Source organism: Python bivittatus, unplaced genomic scaffold, assembly GCF_059951505.1.
Source record: "Python bivittatus isolate LINGU-HERP-01145 unplaced genomic scaffold, Pbiv_v1 ctg000080_np1212, whole genome shotgun sequence".
In the NCBI taxonomy this organism is placed as follows: Eukaryota; Metazoa; Chordata; class Lepidosauria; order Squamata; family Pythonidae; genus Python; species Python bivittatus.
The window spans coordinates 31,979,065-31,994,417 of NW_028277035.1; positions in this window are offsets into that span (position 1 = coordinate 31,979,065).

Here is a 15,353-nt window from a genome sequence, read left to right on the forward strand (position 1 = left end):
ATTGCGAGAAATGAGCTCATGCCTGAAGGTTCATTAAGAGAAAAGGGCAAATAAACCTTTGGAACGATGCGCTGAGTCCAACACAGCCTAGTTATTTTGTACTTACCAAGCTGTTAGGAGTCATGTTATCACAATGTGCATTTGGTGGATTTATGGAGGACATGTGCAGATGTGGAGTTTAGACAAGTCGCTAGACTGAACAAACATCAGGCGGAGACAGGAAAGAGGAAAATGATGGAGTTTCATGTGCGCAAAGGAAGACTAATTGCTTGTAGAACAGCTGTGTGGTACTTGAAACTCAAGATGAAGCGTCTGCTGCAGCCACTGTCTGACAACAAAAGGACCCCTCTAAAAGTCACTTGCCTCCACTTCACCATGGAGTCTAATGAAGAGGAGGCAAACAAGAAATCAATGCAGAAGCTCAGCCTCCTTGCGGAAGCCGCTTATTTAATGCTCTGCTAAGTGTAAGAAGGTTAGGAAAGGGAGAGGTTTCACTCCGTGAGACCAAGGCATCACAGGAGTGACGCCTATGCTCTAAGGACTCTCACAGCGAAAGGGGGTTTTGCCGTCTCCAGCACCATTTGGATTGGGCCTGCAAAATAGCATAGCAAAGCCACGTCTCCACTTCATGTCTCCAAGGATTCCAATCCTTTAGGCAACTTCCTCGAGGAAGCATTATCATTGTCCCTTCAGCCTACCTAGCCAGACTACTTTTTGCAATGTTGTTAGAAAATGTACCTTTTTGTCATTTTTTAAAAAAAAATTCAGAAGCTACACAAAAATTGCTCTTGTATTCATAAAAAGTGCATGAGCAGAAAAAGCAACAGTGAATATAAGAATCAGTTGGATTAGAATATAGCAATGTAGATCACCAGGGGTCTGCAGCAGGCATGTTGTACTTGTCATTTTGATTTCCCCCCCAGAGGTACTTAATGAACTTAGGGACATTGTATATGTTAAATTGTGGAGGTGGGGTGGGGCATGCAGGCACATGACTACTTTTAAATATTAGTATGAAATGCAAGGAGCTTGTTAATGAATATTCAGACTGTTCATCATCAGGACCCTAACATATTAGACTGGTCAATCACGGTATTTTTTTGCAATGTATTTCTAGAAATGTTGTGAAATGCTAACAACGACAACACTCGTACTTTTCATTTTTGTGGAATCTGAACCCTGCTGATTATCTTGTTGTCTTCCGACATGAGGGTTCAGGACAACTGCCCATTCAAAGCTTCTGTTGGTACCTGAATGGAGCTGGATGGTGAAAGAAGACGTGGCATGTATTAAAAATCAAATAATAAATACTGAAATACATTATGACTTAGAGTTAGGGAAATGTAATATTTTATTACAGCTAAAGAACATTCAATTCTGTCTTGGATTGTGTCATATATACATACCTGGTAGGGTTTAGGAAGGGATGGGAACTGTAACGGAGAAAACCAATTTTGTTTGTTGTGCTTGTCTCTAGTTCATTTATTCCAAGGCTAACAATCTGTTGTAATCAGGCTGAAGATCCATAGTACCTTCTGAATACCATAACATAAGATCAGTGCTATCATAAAATTTTGATGTTAAGCCAATTCATTTTACTCTCCATTTTTTCCTGATTGTTACATCCTGCTTCTATGGAAAACATTCATTGACAGTGGCACTATAATTTGGCAAGTTCCTGCTGACGAAGACCAGATGAAGTGAAAGAGTAGCTACACCTGTTTCTGGGTTGCACCACTTCAGATTGGAAATGGGAACTCTCAGAGCTGACTTTTTGTCAGTGTAAAAATCTCTGTCAGTACTGAAATTTATATTTCAAAGAAAAGGTTGTAGCCTTTTTCAGGGCATTTGCTGAAGGTGATAATTAGGAAAATTGAATATCTGACTTGCCTTTGCTGCACCAAAGAAACTAGGAATTGTGCAGCATTGTGAGATGTTCAATTACAGTTTTCATAAAAAGCTTCTTAAAACAAATGATTAGATTAGGAATCAACAGTGCAGCAAAGTTAGAGGTGGTAGAGGAGAGTCTTCTCAGGTTTGGTGTTATGACATAGGCTCCCTCTTCTGTGGGAAACTATAATTATTCAGGAGATGAGATATGGCAGTTGTCTGGATAAGTACATTTTGAGAATGGATAGTTGTTAATGATCAACCAGGCAACTTTGTTGCTCAGTTTTTCATTTTTCCAAGGAAAGGTCAGTTTGCTTTTTTCCCACATTGTTGCAACTGTTTTTTAAAAGCCTTTCGTGTGCATTTTTCTTAATTTATGCATTGTTTGCATACAGATTTCTTGAGGGTTTTATAATCAGGGTTTTATAGATTATTTTCATGGCTGTACACATTTTCCTTATTATTTCCTCCCAATGTCCACATTTCTGAATTTGGAAAATCAAATCAACCCGATTTTACATTTTGGACTGAAGCCTTGAATTGAATTTGCTTGGTTTTCCTAACTGATCTAAATCATTGAATTGGTTCAGATCAACAGTCCCCATATTGTCTAATATCTAATGAGAGCGAGGCCTCCAGCTCATGTCATATGCCTTCTAATGAAGTTTCTGCTCTAGCACCTTTCCCAGAGAGGAATGTAATGGTCTCTTTTTCAGTATTACTGTCATCAGCTCACTCAGGGACATCTCAGATATATGAGTTTTTCCATCAACACATGTCAAACACCACACCTCATTTGCATCTGATGGAATGGTTAAGAGTCCACAAATCCTTATACCATCATATTTTGCTAATCTCCAAGATGCCATATAAAACTCTTGGTGAGTTTTGTTGCAAATACAACTATCCCTCAGGAAATGTTTACATCAGGTCATGTTATTTTGTCCACTTTCCAACCATGGAGGAGAATTTTATGCCTACAAAATGCCTATAGGATACAAAGTGGTGGACCACTCATGATTTCCTTCTCACCGTGTGAATAAGATTGTAATTCAAGCCTGGTGGAGCTGTCAACAGCTGTTGACAAATACATTACAATAAAGTTAGGTTAAGTGAAAATGTACTTAACATTAATCCACACCTTGCCGATATTCGTCTTTTGCACTGGGAAGAATGTGCCAGCAGGGATGACTATAATTTCTGACAACATTTGAGAACCACCTCAAGGTGGAAATTTGCAAATAGAGCTACTGTAGTAAGTAATGAGAAGCTGCAGGGCTTTCAATTATCCCACATAGTCTGTCTCTTTGCAGCTTGACTGACAGCCAATTATGCCGGTGCCATTTTTTGGCAGTAGAATTTAATCTCCCAGATGGAAAGCAAATCAATCTGCCCATCTACTGCAGCTGAGGCATACTTTGGCTCAACTTTAATTTATTCTCCTAAGCCTAAGAAGCCCAGTCATTTCAAGGTACAGAAATATCAAATTTCCTGTGTTAACCAAGTTGGCAGAAAAACACATGCGGCAGAGCTGGGATTTCATAGGCTACACTTGGAGATGTTGTCACTATTCGTTTGCTATTAGAAAACAGCAAATATCATCTCCCCTTGATTCCTATTTGTGAGATCCAGCCAAAAGCAAAGACATTTATGAACTGGTTGCTAGTGATAATGGTTAAACATGAGCTGTGAAGGCATTAAGTTGGATTCTATGGAGGAATGAACTAAATCTCTGAAGAACAAAACACAGAAAGGAACTTGTGGCAATTTTCAAGTTTTTTAGCCTTCATGCACCAGCCTTGTTCCCAGTGGGGTTCAGAGCAGGGATGTAAATACAATCCTTCTACTTACCTGCACTCTTCAGGCCTATCAATTATGCTGCTGTTGCTTCTGAGTTGCAGTTCCAGCTTTAGGTATTAGGGCTGTCTGCAAAGGACATACAGAACAAAGTATAAGGCTAGTTAGTGTAGAGAGCAAGACTGATTCTTGAATGTTACTAACAGCCAGACTAAAATGATCACATTCATATCTCAGAAATAAGAAGTGTTCTCAGCTTGCAAGGTTTGAAAAAAAGGACATGGTTTATGCTCATTGAAGCAATTAAGTTCTGCAGTATAATATATTCATGGTACAGAGTTTGTTTATGAGTTACCCCCATCAAGCAAAGTGGGCTCTGTCAAATTCAGCAGATTATCAGGGCTGTGATGTCTTGAGATTCACAGGGTTCCTGACATTTACCAACTGGAAAATCTCAATTATCTACAAGAGGCAGCCTATAATTTCTCAGTAGCTATAAGAGTGCTGCCTCCCAACCTGTTAACTTCTACATGGATAGGACTGTGCCTCTTCTCACCCTCAGCCATCTTCAGATGATAGCAGTTCTGCTCACCCAGTGACCACCCTATCCATTCACAGACATTCTTCATCCCCTCCTTGTCTAAACCATTAGATCCGTGTTTCTTAAAGTGTGGTCCAAGGACCCCTGTGGCCCCCCATGACCCTCTTAGAGGTCTGCAAAATCAAAATTATGAGCCAGATATTGAAGATATTTGCAAAAATTTAAAACAATGTCACTCTTCTCATTATTATTTTTTATTTGCTAAAAATATAGGTTTTGTTCACGAAAAATATTTTATTTATATTCATATCTAATGGGTTTAATATTGTTATTTTTGCATGATTCAGTAAATAAATATTCTACAAAAGTGCCAATTATAATTTTTAATAAGGTAAATATTGATAAATACCAAAGAAAAGCTCTTTTGGGGTTCTCCATAATATTTACAAATGGGAAGGGGTCCTGAGTGCAAAAAGTTTAAGAAACATTGCATTAAATAAACCTTTTCGATGAGTCCATCAGCTTCACAAATACTGAACAGTTATATTGGTTTTTTGGGCCTCATAGATTTTCTTCCTGTATTTTTAGCTTTTATTGAGTAGACATGATAAGAAAAAAAATGCAAGCGTTCAGGGCCTAACATTGCACAAGTAACAATTCAAGGGGTATTGCCAGAAATGATGTCTCAGTATTAATGATGGGGTTCCATCTTCCCACATTAACACCCTGCATTTGTGAGTGCTTTTCTTCTGGCATTCCTCTTCTGCCTGAGATAGTATCCAAGTCCAATGTGCAGTATTAAGCTGAGATGATATATTGACCTGTTCTTCTATCAGCACTTAAGCTTAAAGTTGTCCAGTGATAAACATGTGTTGTGAGCTAGACTTTTGATAGAGTTACATGAGTGACTTCCATTTACATTTTTTATTCACTGAATTGCAAAAGACAACATTGTAGAGGAGTACAGAGATGGCCTTGAAGAAGGAATTCAACAGCTGTTAAGTAAACACCAGCTGAACCCTAAAAGGGAGGAGAGGATGAGGAAAAAACTCAAGATTGCTCCGCTTTGATCCTCTTTGGTATAAGAGTGGAGAGAGACAAACTATGTCATACTAAGATTCTGTTATTATACTCTGCAACAAAAAAGTAGAATTACAAAATTTGTGGAGTATATTTCCTGACTTGGCCTACCTTGAAAGGCTGACAAAACTCTGTATGGGAGGAATTGGAGGAAGTTTCATACTTCAAGAAGACAATGGCCCATCTCCAAAGAGTCATCTGCCTTACATTTTGAAAACAATTAAGACAGCCATTCTTTCTAATGAACAAGCCATATCAGTTCACAATTAGATAGGGTTTTGCAAGCTGATAATAGATCAGTGGAAATCAGTGTTTTTATGTTCCTTTTCTATTAATTCTTTGTTTGACTTTAATCATTGTGCTACTTTTTAAGCCTGATTTAAGTATGATTCAGGGGTATCCATGGAAGGGGGTGTCACAAAAGGCAAGATGGTGGTTGTAACTGAGCAATTACCCCTTTTGTGTGTGCTGATGTTACACAAACATACAAAGGGTTGCAATCATAACCTCCATGTTGAGTTTTTTTTACTTCCCTGCAGATGTTGCTGACATGACATGATTAGAAAAGGAATGATTCAGCAGAAGGTCCTGATTGGAGGGCAAACTGATTCTATTCAAGCTGCTTCAAGTTTCATGATCCAGTCTGAAAAATAAAAATGAACCATGGGCTACAATGGGGAAGCATCAGATGTCTTCAGCTGCTTCAGGTTGGGCAGATTGGAATGAATATAGCAGGGAAGGTTGGCTATTTAGATGACATTAACCCTGCCTTGACTCAGCTGGATATTTTCAAGGAGTTCACCACAATCCATTTTTGAAATCTCTTAGCACATCTTTTAAGACAGAGGTAGAAACAATTGATTAGCATCCAAATTGTTCAGCAAAGAGGCTAAGTTGTCTTGAACCAGTGCAGCAAGTTTCCTACCCCAACTTAACACAAAATATTGGAAAACACTGTTTTAAGTGTTTTAAAGTTTTAAGTTCTTACTTTCCCACTGCTTTCTCTGTGATGCTAGATTTGGCATGACACTGAAGAAGGACCACAGGTTTCTCTAGTGGAGCTGCTTGCTTTGTCGAATCTGATCATTGGGTTTTCTGGGGTGCCAGGGGATTGGCCAGCTGGTTGCTTCTTTGGGGAAGAGTCCCCTCCTCACTGGCAGAGCTCAGCTGCATCAAAGCTGAAGCATGCTGGCAATGCTCTATGTTATTTAGGTAATCAGCAGAGGCAGCAGAAGCAGGCTGGTAGCAGAAGTAGGTCAACATGATGAGAAAAATAAGCTAGCACAGAATGAGAGGCATTTGTAGTCTTGCCATGTCCTAATCAGTTCCTGTGATGGCCAACTGAGGAGCAAACAATGGCACCTGTGATGGTTCGTCATGCAAATGCCACAACTTATATACTTACATCAGTGCTGGAATGCGAGTACATAACAGTGGCATTTGCGTGATGAGAGCATCAGGTATAATTGGAAGATTACATATTGTTGATAATAACTCAGGAAACAGTAGAAAAGCCACTGAATTTAGGAAGGACATCAAAAGACTACTTAGTGCTTTGGAGCCCTCTGTTTTGATTTGTTGTTTTGAAGTACATCCTTCCTTCAGTTCATGAATCTGTTCACTCTGGAGGATTCAATCAAAGCTTCCTCAAGTCAGAGCACTTTTTTGAAGTTTGGCACAGCCCTATTGATTTTAATTCTGTAATGCTTTGAATGTAGTGTCTGCCAAGTCTTCTTTCTACACCAATAAATAATACAGAAATAAAATGAGGGATATTAAGGGGATAAGGAAATACCTGTTTTAAAATTCACTAATAATAACATTGTGTGTGTGTGTGTGTATTGATGGTGGGCCTCGGTGTATTTGGGTTACTACTGATTTGGAAACAAGATTTAGAACAATGATGAGAAGGCAAATGATTTGGTGCAAGAAAGATTTATTAACTAGCAGGATTCCAAGGTTCCCAATGCACTGAAACATAAATTGTATTTTCAGGGAAAATGTCTCAATGAATAAACAAATCAATATTCCATTCTGATTGAATTAAATTTTGTTCAGCATACTCCTTGAGAATCAATGGACTCATTCATTAATTACAAAAAAAAAAAGCATTGCATTCAAGTCGTGGAGAAGTTGATCTCCCCATGCTTGGTTAATACAAGTTCAGAACACATTGAGGAAATTTAGAAACCACCTTGTTAATACTTTGTCATGCATTCTTGTTTTTGTCTTCTTGACAGAGGTTCCCCAATTCAAAACATCTCTCTTTGAGTCTATAACTGCTGGAAATTTGTGGTTTTCTCTAAAAAGGAAATACAAGATTCTCAAGAGCAAACACTGTTGTTTCCTCTTTTCTTGTGTGGAATTGTAGAATATAAAGTTTTGGTATAATATACGGTATTTGTTTTAAGCAAAAATACTAAAGGGCTCCAACATTTGAACTGGGACTGAGGACATCAACATTCAAGTCCTTTTTCAGCCACAGAACTCAATGAGCGACTTTATACCAGTCACTGTATCTTTTTAAAAATTATTTAAATTTATTTTAAAACATTTAAGGAACCAAATAAATGACTACATAAAAGGAAAAAGAAGAAATATTAAAAAGAACATTGTGGATGGAAAATAAAATTTCAGTAAATAAACAGAGAATTTACAATTTGTCAATTGATTAAATAATTAATTGAATATATAAAGCTAAAGTCATTCACCAAGTTTGCTTTCTGAGTCTGGTATTGTCGGCACGCTATTGCTTTTCCAACGTTGGGCCAAATTTGTCCTTGTGGCTGTTAGCATATATCTTAACAAAATGTGATATTTTTTGTTTATTTGTTCTGGAAAGATTCCTTGTAGAAAAAAATGGGGGTTTCATTTCTTTCCAATATTTGCTAATACATCTAAAGCAATCACAAATAATAGGGAAATTTGACATTCTTATCTTGTATCTTTACTGAATGAAAAGTTTATAATAAGTGTTCTGTTAGCTATGATCTTTGCTCTTAGCCATTGATGCTTTTAACCCAAGCTTTAAATTCTTCTCTGCTGTTCATTTTACTCCTAATGCAAGTAAAAATGGCCATTCCAAATTCTCAAAGGTTTTTCTGCATCCAGAAAAATCATTGCTACTTGTTTCCACCTTCTTATTGATACAATCTATTGCATTTCTTATACATCCACTGTTGTCCTTGCTGTTCCTCTTGGAAATATAACCTGTCTGATGTGTATGTATTATGTCCAGAACACCCTTCTTTAGGGGTTCTGCTAATATTGCAGTGAATATTTTGTAATCAATATTCAGTAGGGAGATTGGCCTACATGACTGTGGTTTCTCCAGATAGTTCCCTTCTTTATTAACCAAAGTTATATTTCCTTCTTCCCATGTATGTGGCATTGCCTTTGTCTCTGGGATTTCATTCATGGTTTTTGTCAGTAATTCTAGTAGTTCATCCTCCAATTCTTCATAATTCTTCCCAAGCTTAATTTGTTCTATTGCTTCTCTGATTTTTTTGAACAGTTATAGATTTACTTAATATTGGCCTATGTTGTTCATTAAATTCTTTGAATGCAGAGTCCTCAATATATTTATTCAAAACTATACATGAGAATGGAAATTACAGAAGAACTTGCAGATATTTTTTAGAAATTATATGCAAAGGTGCATATTGATGAAGCAGGTTTCATGTGAAGATAAATAAAGTGGTAAAAGGTCTTGAAGAAAAGGCAGGAAATAAATATTTTGAAAAAGTATCATGAGCATAAAAACAAAATATCTGCCATGTTGACCACAGTGAGAAAATATTTGTTTCACTGAGGAGAATAAAAAACAGCTCATCCATAAACCTGAATACAAGGCAGAGGAGAGTCTAAGCATCAGTATGATAACATAACTCTTCCTTTTAAGCCATCATTTTTGTTCCTACAAAAGTCCATTTCACAGAAAAGCAAACTAATTAGAAGTAATTTGTTGAAGAACCTGAATACCTAGTAGTTGTAAAGTCTGGTTGTCCAGAAACAAATCTTTTTTTTCCTTTTTCTGCTTCAACAGAAATTCATTTCACAAAAAAAAAAAAAAAAAAGGCAAACAAGTAAGATTCTCAATATAAACAAGTAGTCCAAGTGCCTGAATACAAAACACAGGTGTAGTATAAGACCTCCAAACACAATTTTGCTTGTTTGAACTCTCATTATTTTTATCCTTGATGTCTCCAGGATAAGAAATCTGGCAATTCAGAATACCTTCCCATTATCTGAGATCTTAGGTAAGGACTCCTCCACACTTCTGCAGTTTCTCAGGCATGTAGGAACCTGAACTTAGAACGGGCCAAGGACTTTTTAGTTCTAGAGGTCATCAGCAACTAAGGGTGAAGCTGAGGCACTACTTGGACTTTACAGCCTACTTAAGACCTCACCTGATCACAGATAAATGCTGGAACAACAGCTCTCTTCCTGAATGATAACATACTGTATGAGTTTTCTGCAGTAAATTCTCCAAGGCCCTGGTTCTGCTGAATCTGCCATGTCTTCAATTACTGTATCTGTAAGTAATCAAGCCTTAGTTGGCTTCTTCAGTGTCCTCAGCAAGGCCAGGACTTTTATTGAGGAGCAGCCCTGGATGAACCATTTAGCAAAATAAGCATGTGCTTAGGGCAGCAAGGGAAGGGGGACAACACAGAGCTTTTTCCTGTAGCTATCATGCCCTTAACTCTTTCACTACCACACTCAATTTTAGTTTTCAGCACATACTGAGTTTTAATGTCTTGTCAGTCAAGCAATAGAAAGGGCGAGGAGCACCATTGTTGGGCTGTGCTTAGAGCATCAGTTGGCCTTAATCTGGCCCTGTTGAGGAATACATTGTCCTCAAATTTTATGGACATAAAAGAGCTCTGCTGGATCAGACTAAACACCCAGATAGTCCCCAATTCAGTTCCCAGTATCCATAAGTAAGACTGCACTATAATAGCATGATCCCAGTCTGATTTGCAAATATCTTGTGTGGGGAAACATAGTGCCTTTGCTATTGGAAGTAAAATGCAGTCACAATAATCCTTCATGTACATGTATAATTCTCCCTTAAAACCATTAACTTAGCAAGTATCATTATGACTCTGTTAAGCAGCCTTTCTTTTTGTGAATATCCTCATCCACTTTTTCCTTACCATGAATGTTTATATATTCTGTCCCCACTTCCTGAACTGTTGTCAGATCTATTTTGAAGGGCTATCTTATTGTTGTAAAGCTGTTGTAACAGAATCTTGGAAGTCTGAATGTGCTTCCCCTCTCCCACCCTTTATCTTAATGAGCACTAAGAAGGGGCTTGCCTGAGATTTTTTTTCTCAGGTTACATTCCTGCTCTGGACTTAGTCCTCTTTTATCTGACCACTATCTTGGTAGCAGCATTTCCTCCTGTCCCTCAAGGCCATTCACTCTGTCCTCTATATCTGTAGTTTAAGTAGAAAGTTGGACTCCTCATAGGAGAGTTGCACCTGCTCCTTAATAATTTTGCTTGCCACTTTCAATCCTAGAGTTTCCTTCTTAAAATTTAGCATCTACAATTGTACATGTTATTGCAAGTGTGGTCACATAAGAAGAAATCCAACTTTGGTAGTTTTATGGTCAATAGTTTTCTTAAGGATCCCTAACATATAATTTGCTTTTTTACATCAACTGCATATTAAGTTAATATTTTCATTGAGCTATCTAGCCTGCAATCAGATAGGCACTGATAGGATTTCCCTATCAGTAGCGCATGACCAAAAAGGCATCTTTCCAATCTTGGGTTTCTTTGCAGCATTTCTAACTCTAGACAAGGGAAGAAGGGGAATACTTTTGCTACTGGCCCAGGACTGTTGATCAGGACTGAATCCTCCAGCATACAGGGGGAAAGAAAAGAAGTAAAATTAAATATCGTAAGTAAGAAATATATATAAATACAAAACAATTTTGCTGCTTTTATGTACCTATTATCCATCTCTCCATTTTTCTTCGAACTAATTAGAAACAAATTTAGAGCAGATCAAACAAAACTGATCTTGGACAATTTAACTAGGACTTTTATAGTTTGAATAATGCATAGACTTGTAACAAAATGACATTCTTTTTTCAAGAGCTATCAGTTTCACAATTTCTTCATTAGAATGGAGAAAGAGCTGGTGAGGCAGACAAAATGCCATAATTATCAAGGATAATAGGAACTAGTGCACTTGACAGAATTTTAAAACTTAAAGTATATGAGAAAGAATATCTTGTCTTGTTATGATCTTACAATGAAAATAGTCACAAAGATTTGAAATTATTTTGTTAATGATTTTTGTTATATTGGTGCATTAGATTAAAAACAAAAAACAAAACATTTACAGGATAGTATCCTTATTGGAACCCACAAAATTGTAAATTAATCAGCTTTATTCAATTCTTCTTCAGAATGAACTTTGTATTAAACTAGAATACCCCAAAAAAGGGAGAAAAAGAGTAATGTAATGATTTAATTTCAGAAATGTAGGACATGTAATTGTAGAATTAAAATAATCTTTTCCCCCTTTTTATAACATATTAAATTCTGTGAATAGGATTTGTAGTATGAATGAAGGCATTGTGGTCTGTATTTCATGTGTATTCTGGCTCTGAAAAAAAGATGCTTTGGTTTTGCCTACAATTTCATAGAAGAGGAAGGAAATCTATTGTTATCTTCTTTGTTCTTACAAAGACACATTCTCCTACTCAAGCACCTGAGTACTATCAAAATGGATGTTGATGCCCTTGCTTGCTGTGCAAAAACTCTGTAGCTTGTTGGGGCATAGCTCCTGGGTATTCAGTCCAACATGTGGGACATTGAATATTCAAAGGCAATGCCTGAATGGGGCTAAAATCACAGTAATAAATCTGCTTGGATTCTCCTCCCAGTTGATTCTCAATCACTGGGTGATGGGGGGAGTGGGAGTTAACAGCATTCAAAGATATCTGTGAGTATGTGTGTGTGTTGGAGAGAAAGTTGTCAACTATGTGATCAAGTCATAAATCTGTTTGAATGGGTTTGTATGTTATTAGTGTGTTGCATATAACATATCAGAAGGTGGGATATGTGAAAAAACATCCTGAGCTTTTACCATGACTGATAAAGGCATGTAAAAACAAAAGCCAACCTTTCTCTTGTGAGTGTAACAGTCAACAGAATAATCCTGCAACCACAAAGCTTCTAGAGCTTATGCAAACCTCATTTTTATCCTTGTGTAGCTATTAAGTCCAATACTTTGATTTTACATGCGCAAACGACTTCATTATTCATTCATTCATTGGGCTAGGTGTGGCCTGTGTCAGTTGGACTTCTAGTGTTTGTGCAAACACTAGCAGATAATTCCTACCTCATGTACTTTCCCACTAGTATAAGATTGGATACAATCCAAGAATATAAGGCTTGTTTTTACTAGATCCAACCAACATCAATCTGACTCAGCATCTCATTTCCAACCTCATTAAGACAAACGCCTCTGCTTAGTAATAACATTTACAGGGGAAGGCTTTCACCTCTTTTTTATGGTAGCATATAGTATGAGAATTATGCTGAATCCATTAGTCTCTTCAGCTAATAGGTGTTAAGAAAGCAATCCTTCATTAATATCCACAACTATTTCTTTTTAAAAGTATCTAAAAGAGCAGTCATAAACAAATCTAAATCTTGTAGGTCTTGTGTAAGGTAATTCTCTTGAGCATATTACAAATCCTCTTAACTAGGTGGCCCCAGGTGTTATCATGGACTGCCATTCTTCTACACTACAAAGCTCCCTGCAAGTCTGCTCTCCTACAGAAACTGTGGCAATATCTTGATCATCTTGATTTCTTTTCCACTGCTCCTGCTTTATTTGACATAGGGTGATCGTTAAAAATAGGAGTGGCCAAAAATGAGTACACCTTGGCTTGAGTTTTATTTATTTATTTGGTAAATTTATATAGCCACCCATCTCACATACACAACTTTGGGCAGTGTACAAAGTTAAAGCAATGAGTTGAAGCTCACTGACAAGTCCCATTTCATAAATGGTGAGAAGAGGGTGGAAACCCCAGAATTTCTTCTGTAAATGATAGCCCCACAGCACTCTTATTTATGGTACTTGTGATCTCTAAGGAAAAGTATTAGTGTAAGCCCACTCCTGAAAGCTATGTCCTCACCTCTAGCCACACAAAAGATTTGATTCAACTGCATTAGCTGTCGGTGTGCATGAGGGAAACAGCACATGCATATCTGTCAGAGCTGGAACTCAGTACAAGTATCTGGACATATATATGTAGTCCTCAACTTACAACCATTTAATTACCATTCAAAGTTATGATGGCGCTGAAAAAAGTGACCTATGACCGGTCCTCACACTTATGACTGTCATAGCATCCTGGGGTCATGTGATGGTCATTTGCAATCTTCCCAGGGGGCTTCCAACAAGCAAAGTCAATGGGATTTGCTTAATGACCATGTGATTCACTTAACAACTGTGGTAAAAAGGTTGTAAAATTGGGCACAACTCACTTAGTGACCGCATTGCTTAGCAATGGAACTTCTGGTCCCAATTGTGGTTGTAAGTCGAGGACTACCTGTATTTTTAACTTGAGCCAAATGTCTGTTTCAAAATATTTAGAGAATTCTCAATATCCTCACAGGTATTATAAAAATAGAAATATATGTATGTATCAATATTTTATTGAGGGTGAGGGATATTATAAACTATATTTTGTTCTTTATTGTATTTGAATTGCACAATGAGCCTGGCTGAAGGAAAAACATTTGCTTTTCATTTACTGGCTGAAAATGATGCAAGATGGCATCCAGTCATTTCACAATTCTGATATTCAATATTATGGTGGTTTCAAATTCTCACACCCACAGCATTTTCTTCACAAATAGCATATAAGGCATCTAATTCTCCATTTGTGTTTGGGAGATTGCAGTTGTAATGTTCATATGAAAGCTACTGACAAACTAAATTTGGCCTCTTACAGGAAATATTCCAAAGCAGTAATTGATGTTTTCCAGATTCTTACAATCCCTCTAGTGACATCTAGTGGAGTTTACAGGATCAAATGCAGGCATATTATAAAACATTATGCTAGCAAATAATCCTCTATTTTAAATATATTTTTAACACATATCAGCATTATGACTCTGTTATAAGGAATATAATTAAAATCTCAATTGATTTGAGACACTAGTTTCTATACTACATGGGAAAGTTTTCACAATATTTTAATATTGCCAAAGTTAAAAGGCAATTGTTACGAATTATTTGTAGGGGTAAGAGAATCTGTGCCACTCTGAGCATTAGTGTTTTCTTGTCAAAAGAATGGCACTATCCTATCATTATGCATAACTGGCTAGGCTGGCTAAAGGTTATGTGAACCGCAGATCCCCAGTTCTGATCTATGGGCTGGATCCAGTTTTTAAGTAGCTCCACTGAAATGAACAGAAGATTTAGTTAGGCATGTGTCTATAGACTGGATCCACCATTACTCGTTCAAGGAGGAGACTCATAACAAGCAAAGGAATTTTAATTAGACCAACTTGTCATATTAGATTCAATCATTCTAAACAGAAAAAGGCTAGATTCCATCCTATATTCTTTTTATTGATTTCATTGAATTTCAGAATAAGCAAGAGCCAAGTAAGTTTAGGCCAGTTGACTCCCAAATGGCTTAAATTGCTAATATATTGTTAATACTAATACCAATGAGAACATTATGAATAATAGGCTATAGTTTTGTAATAATAAAAACCAATGCTTTATTTGCAAGAGTACCAGATGTTAGGGACAAATTATAGGGCACCACTATTTCCAGTGTAAAATTTTAAAGATGTAGCTGATCATTGCATGAATTGGAAAAAGGAATTGGACTAGATATTCTTGTGTGACACCTAAAGCCAGTTCATTAACTCTGCTGTGGACATCCCAGAAGCAATTGGGTGGCCATTCTGGAAGAAAAATGCTCAATTAGATGGACACTTTATCCAAATTATCATGCTTTGCCTCAGAATCTGGAGCTCATTTAATGGGCTCTTCTTTTA